The sequence below is a fragment of the Mytilus edulis genome, chromosome 4 (genome assembly GCF_963676685.1).
Source record: "Mytilus edulis chromosome 4, xbMytEdul2.2, whole genome shotgun sequence".
Classification (NCBI taxonomy): domain Eukaryota; kingdom Metazoa; phylum Mollusca; class Bivalvia; order Mytilida; family Mytilidae; genus Mytilus; species Mytilus edulis.
Window position 1 is genome coordinate 28,643,836 of NC_092347.1, and position 6,093 is coordinate 28,649,928.

At 34.7% G+C, this 6,093-nt stretch overlaps 1 protein-coding gene across 2 annotated transcripts in view; it reads right to left on the reverse strand.

The window, feature by feature from the left end:
• The window catches only part of LOC139519344 (E3 SUMO-protein ligase ZBED1-like), a 35,942-nt gene extending 35,107 nt beyond the window's left edge, over positions 1-835 (reverse strand). The window contains exons 1-2 of one of the 2 annotated variants that reach the window (XM_071311343.1): positions 768-830; positions 91-307 (exon numbers count right to left, since the gene is read on the reverse strand). The gene's annotated coding sequence lies outside the window, so the exon portion shown is untranslated. Of the gene's footprint in view, positions 1-90; positions 308-767 lie in introns of both variants that reach the window. The other variant, XM_071311342.1, reaches the window with a different exon arrangement.
• Positions 836-6,093: the final 5,258 nt, after the last annotated feature.

Genomic DNA, 6,093 nt, shown 5'->3' on the forward strand with positions numbered 1-6,093 from the left:
AAAAGTAGGCGTGCTTAGGTGCACTGGGCGGGTGCTAAAAACCGACTCTCGGTGGTTAACGTCTCTCGATGGTTAACTTTAAGTGCCTACCTTCATAGATGCTCATAGATGAGCGTTATAAATACTATTTTAAATATTTACGTTAGTTGTATATGTCTCTGTTTTGGACATGATAGATGATATCTTTGTTAGAACATCAATAGTTATAACCATGGTATAGACAATTACACATGGATTTAAAATATATAATACTGATATATCATACTCAGTCTGAAACAACCATCATGATCAATCACGGTATAATTTCCTAAAAAAAAAACCAAACACATTAATTAAATAGATGAATTTATACAATAATATTACACTAATACTTTATTATTAAAAGCTTTTACTGAAGCCAAATTTTATGCAATTATCCCTCTATTTGATAAAAATAGACAACCAGAAAATACAGCAACAAAAAGCAAATATACAACGATATTCATCATATTTGCATCCCAGGAGAAAATCGGCTAAAATGGCGCCCAATGAGAGTCTGAGATGACAACAATTTTTATAAAATATATTAGTATTCAAAATCGTGAAAATGAATGGCTAAAATGATTCCCAAATGACGAACAGGATTTTCGAAAATATGTAACAAACCTTTTTTTAGGTCAGTTTCTATTTATTTTTGCTACAAAGGATTCCCCCGTCTGAACATGAGATGCGGGGGTTATAAAAAAGTGTTTTTTTTAACAAATAAATAACCAAAAACTGATACTTACTGAACTAAACTTTGTGAACATCTTCTTGATGTTGTTCGTTAAAAAAACACGATGACGTCATCGGATTGACCACGACGTTTCGCGGAAAAAATGCAAAATATAGTGTCCTGTTTGTGGATAGTTTGCGCATCTATATATATGTGCCTATTTATACAGGGACGTATATATAGTGATCCATGCATACCGTCTGTCTGTCCAAGTAACCCGATATCTATTACCACAGGAACATCAATCCCTTTTTTTTCTTTTTTTCGGGGGGGGGGGGGGGGGGCATCGTTTATATGCGTATGTTGTCTTGTTGATGAGTCTCTTTTTCAAAATCATATCTTGAGTATAGTTCCACATATTTTAGATTGACAAGGAGTTGTGTTGACAACCAACTTGAAATTATTGCACTATCTGTAAGACACAAATGATGTCCCCACCCTGACCATAGGAAATCATAAATTAAATACTATGAAACCCTCTGCATTTTTTCGTTTGTTGATGTGGTTCATATGTTTCTCATTTTTTATATAGGCTAGCTCGTTGGTTTTCCCATTTGACTGGTTTAACACTAGCCATTTTAGGAGCCCTTTATAGCTTGATGTTCGGTGACCGTGTGAGCCGTGTTGAAGACCCTACTTTGACCTATAATGATTTCTTTTACAAATTGTGATTTGGATGGAGAGTTGTCTCATTGACACTCGTACAATATCTTCTTATATCTATGATGTGGTAACTGTAGGAGGAGATAGCCAGACAAATCATATAAATCTCTTTAAGCAGCGAGAACCAAAAAAGTAATGACCAAGTCCAACTAACTGCTATTTTCTGAATATTTGAAAACAAGAATGTGTCCCAAGTACACAGACGGCCTACTCGCACTATCATTGTCTATACTCAATTTTTTGCTTTTGTGCAATACACTGCTGTTGCGAAATCCCCCCCCCCCCCTGACCGAAAAATAACAAAAAACTACACCCCACTTTTAATTTTTGTTCCCTACCCGAAAAAAGAAAATTGTATCCCCCTTTGTTTTGCAAAAAAAAAAATATATGAAGAAATTGTCTTTTTAATTTCTGGAAAAAAATCTTTTATATTTTTTTACTTTGACGCCTTACGCAGGAAGGCGTAAGGCGTCAATGCAAAAATTTAAAATAGCCTTCCAAGATATCATATAGTAATTTGGACTATAACTCGCTCCACTCCAAATTGACCAACTTTAAAAAAAAATCACCCCACTCATAATAAAGGGTTAAAATTTAACCGGTTAACCGTTTGAACGACCGAATAATCGGACTTTTTTTCAATTTTGATAGACTTGATAATCATTAAATAGTTAGGTTTTCTTTACAAATTGTCGTCGTGGTAATTACTCAAAAGTTGTGAAATGCAAACCAATGTATATTGATAGTATTGTCATAGAGTAAATATATGTAAATAAAGGGTATGTAATACAAAGTTTCCCATCGAAACAGGAAGATGGAGAAAATTTACCACGAAATGAGAGAATTTGTCCACTTTGTAAAGCTGGTCTTGGGGACGTATACCACTATATATGTAAATGTACCAATTGTGAAGTTAAGGATTTAAGTGGGAAGTTCATACCTCCATATTATTTAAAATATCCAAATGTTAAAAAAGCACTGGGCATGCTTAAATATTGTAATAGTTACAGTGGTGGATCCAGGGTTGGAACCCCCCTTTTTTGGACGATCAATGCATTTGAATGGGGACATGTAGTTAGAAGCCCCCTTTGTTCTGGGTTAGGAACCCCCTTTTTAAAATGGCTGGATCCGCCACTGAGTTATGTGCTGTCTAAGCTGTCAATTTTTATTCAAAAGGTAGAAAAGATGCTTGTCGGATTAAATTGCAATAAACAAAGATTTATTTCTGAAGATGTATAATTTAAAAATGTATACTGTATGTATTATGAATAATGTATACTGTATGTATTATGAACTATGTATACTGTATATATTATGAACTATGGATACTGTATGTATTATGAACTATGTTGTAATTTATATTGTGTATAATATGCTCCTATTACGCAGTCTTCTTCGCCTGAGTTTTCTTTAATACACTATGAAACTATAGTACGAGTAACAGGCTTAATTATTTCAATTTGAAACACTCCACATTATTTTTGGAGACAACAAGAGAAAATGAAAAAAATGGTTTCAGATATATTAAATTCTACGAGATCAAGGAGGTTTTTTTTTCAATCTGAAGTTAGTACAAACGCCATAGCTGATACGGTGTATTTGATTATTAAAAGTCAAATTTCGCAAGGAATCTTCCACAGGCACTTGTCTCAATTGTTTCCCCCTATATACCTATAAGTGATATATTAAGGTATATAGGAATTTTTTTTTTGAGACAAGTGCCTGTGGAATCTTCACAGACAAGCCTTATAATACTAAAAGACACACTTCAATTCATCGTATCATAAAAACGTAAATGTAAGACTTGGATGGAAGGTTGTCACATTGACACTCATACCACATCTTCTTATATCTATATGTAGGGTACTATAGTAAGGCATTCCAATCAATTTAAACTACCGGTTAACCGGTTAATCGGTCGAACGATTATCCGAGTAACCGGTTAGGCAAAAGTGTACGATTTGACAACACTAATTTAAACACAAGTTTTGCCTGAAAACTAGAAAAATGCCTTTTTGGGCCTCTTTTTTGTCCCTTATTCCTAAACTGTTAGAACCATAACCAGTGGCGGATCCAGTGGTTGGAACTCCCCCTTTTTTGAACGATCAATGCATTTGAAAGGGGACATGTAGTTGCAACACCCCCCCCCCCCCCCCCTTTTGTCCTAGGTTAAGGAAACCCCCTTTTTAAAATGGCTGGATCAGCCCCGATAACCCCCAAAATTAATCCCAACCTTCCTTTTGTGGTTTATATAAACCTTGTATTTAAATTTCATACATTTCTATTTACTTATACTAAAGTTATTTCCCGGAAACAAACTGTCTTCTCACGACACAGACGACGTCGACATGATACCAATATACGACCACAATTTTTTATGCGGTCGTATAAAAACTTAACTATGACTACTGAGCCATGAAAAGTAGGTCACGGACAGATGAAGCCTGCCAGATGGACATGACTTGTACCCCTCATAATCATTCCATACTTCAAATATAGTAAACCTATTGTGTATAGTATCTTAGATATAGGCTTAACCAAAAAACTTAACCTTATTCACTGATCCATGAATTGAGGTCAAAGTCAAGTGAAAACTGTATTACTAGCACGAAGACCTAGCACGAAGCTTATTTCAGCATTTCAATTTGGTGTTGGTGATGTGTTTGTAGATCTCACTTTACTGAAAAATCTTGCTGCTTACAATTATCTCCATCTGTAATGAAATTGGCCCAGAATGTGACAGTGGAAAATATTTTCTATAAATTTACAAAAATTTCAAAAATTTATGAAAATTGTAAAAAAATGACTATAAAGGGCAATTACTCCTCAAGGGGTCAATAGACCACTTGGTCATGTTGACTTATTTGTAGCTCTTACTTTGCTGTACATTATTTCTGTTTAAAGTTTATCTCTATCTATGATAATGTTCAAGATAATAACCAAAAGCTGCGAAATTTTCTTAAAATTTTATCAACACCATCTGCTTTAAATGCTTTGGTTTTAGAGAAATGAGCCAAAAACTGCATTTTATCCTATGGACTATTTTTAGCCATGTCGGCCGTCTTGATTCGCGAGCTGGGTCATCAGACAAATTTTTTAAACTAGATTGTGGACAAGTTTGGATAAATTTGTCTTTGTAGTTTCAGAGGAGAAGATTTTTTTAGAAGATAACAGAAATTTACAAAAAATCGTTAAACATTGACCATAAAGGGCAATTACTCCTTAAGGGGTCAACTGACAATTTTGGTCATGTTGACTTATTTGTATATCTTACTTTGCTGAACTTAAATGCTGTTTACAGTTTATCTCTATCTATAATAATATTCAAGATAATAAACACAAATGGCAAAATTTCCTTAAAATTACCAATTTAGGGGCAGCAACCCAACAACGGGTTCTCCGATTCATCTGAAAATTGCAGGTCAAATAGATCTTGACCTAATAAACAATTGTACTACATGTCAGATTTGCTCTAAATGCTTTGGTTTCAGAGATATAAGCCAAAATCTACATTTTACCCCTATGTTCTATTTTTAAACATGGCGGCCATCTTGGTTGGTTGGCCGGGTCACCAGACTCATTTTTTGAACTAGAAACACCAATAATGATTGTGGCCAAGTTTGGTTTAATTTGGCCCAGTAGTTTCAGAAGAGAAGATTTTAGTAAAAGTTAACGACGACGGACGACCGATTCCAAGTAATGAGAAAAGCTCACTTAATTCGCCAATGCAGCTTTGCAGTAGAGGCAGTTGCTGCGTTCTCCATATGAACTTGACGCCCAACTCGCCTACGTGGCATTAAGTCTATTTCAATGGCTAAACAATCTCCATGTAAATGAGATGTGCCAATGCTTATACAACTGCATACCAAATACCATCATGACCATTGACTTATCATAAGTTGTTCCCATATCTAAATACAAACATTAACTAGTAAACTATAGAAAAGTTTCAAAGTCAATAAGAAGGGTTGGGGCTATATAATCTCCATAGAAACGATACTTGCAAACGCCAATAAATTTGCATACCAAATATCATTGACTTAACATTAGCAGTTCATTTTAAACTGATCTAATCACAAACTAATACATGTAAACTAAGATAAGTTTCAGTCATTAGACTGTGACTGAGGGGTGAGGTTAAAAATTCTCCATGGAAATGAGATGTGCCAATGCTTATACAAATGAATACCAATTAACATTGGCCTACCACTAATGGATCCCCTTGAATTGACCTAATCACTAACTAATACATGATAACTCAGAAAAATTTTTGAAGTCAATAGACCATGACTAAGGGGGCGGAGCTAAATTATCTCCATGGAAATGAGGTATGCCGATGCTTACACAATTGCATACCAAATATGATTGACCTACCACTTGTGGTTCACCATAAACTAGACCTAATCACAAACTAATACATTGTTGACTCCGCCGTCGCCGACAACAGCATACCTATGATGACTAAAATGCTAGGTGACTTTGACTTCTGTGCCATTAGATCTATGAGATTCTATATAATAACATGAGGATTATTATATATCCCAATCTCTTATTGCCATGAGAAGACAAACAGATAGAAAGGCGGACCTTTATTTCTATAAATGCTAAAACCAAGAATTAAAGCTTATCTCATGTCACCCATTGTTCATAGCTATATGGTATATCCCATTTTTTTT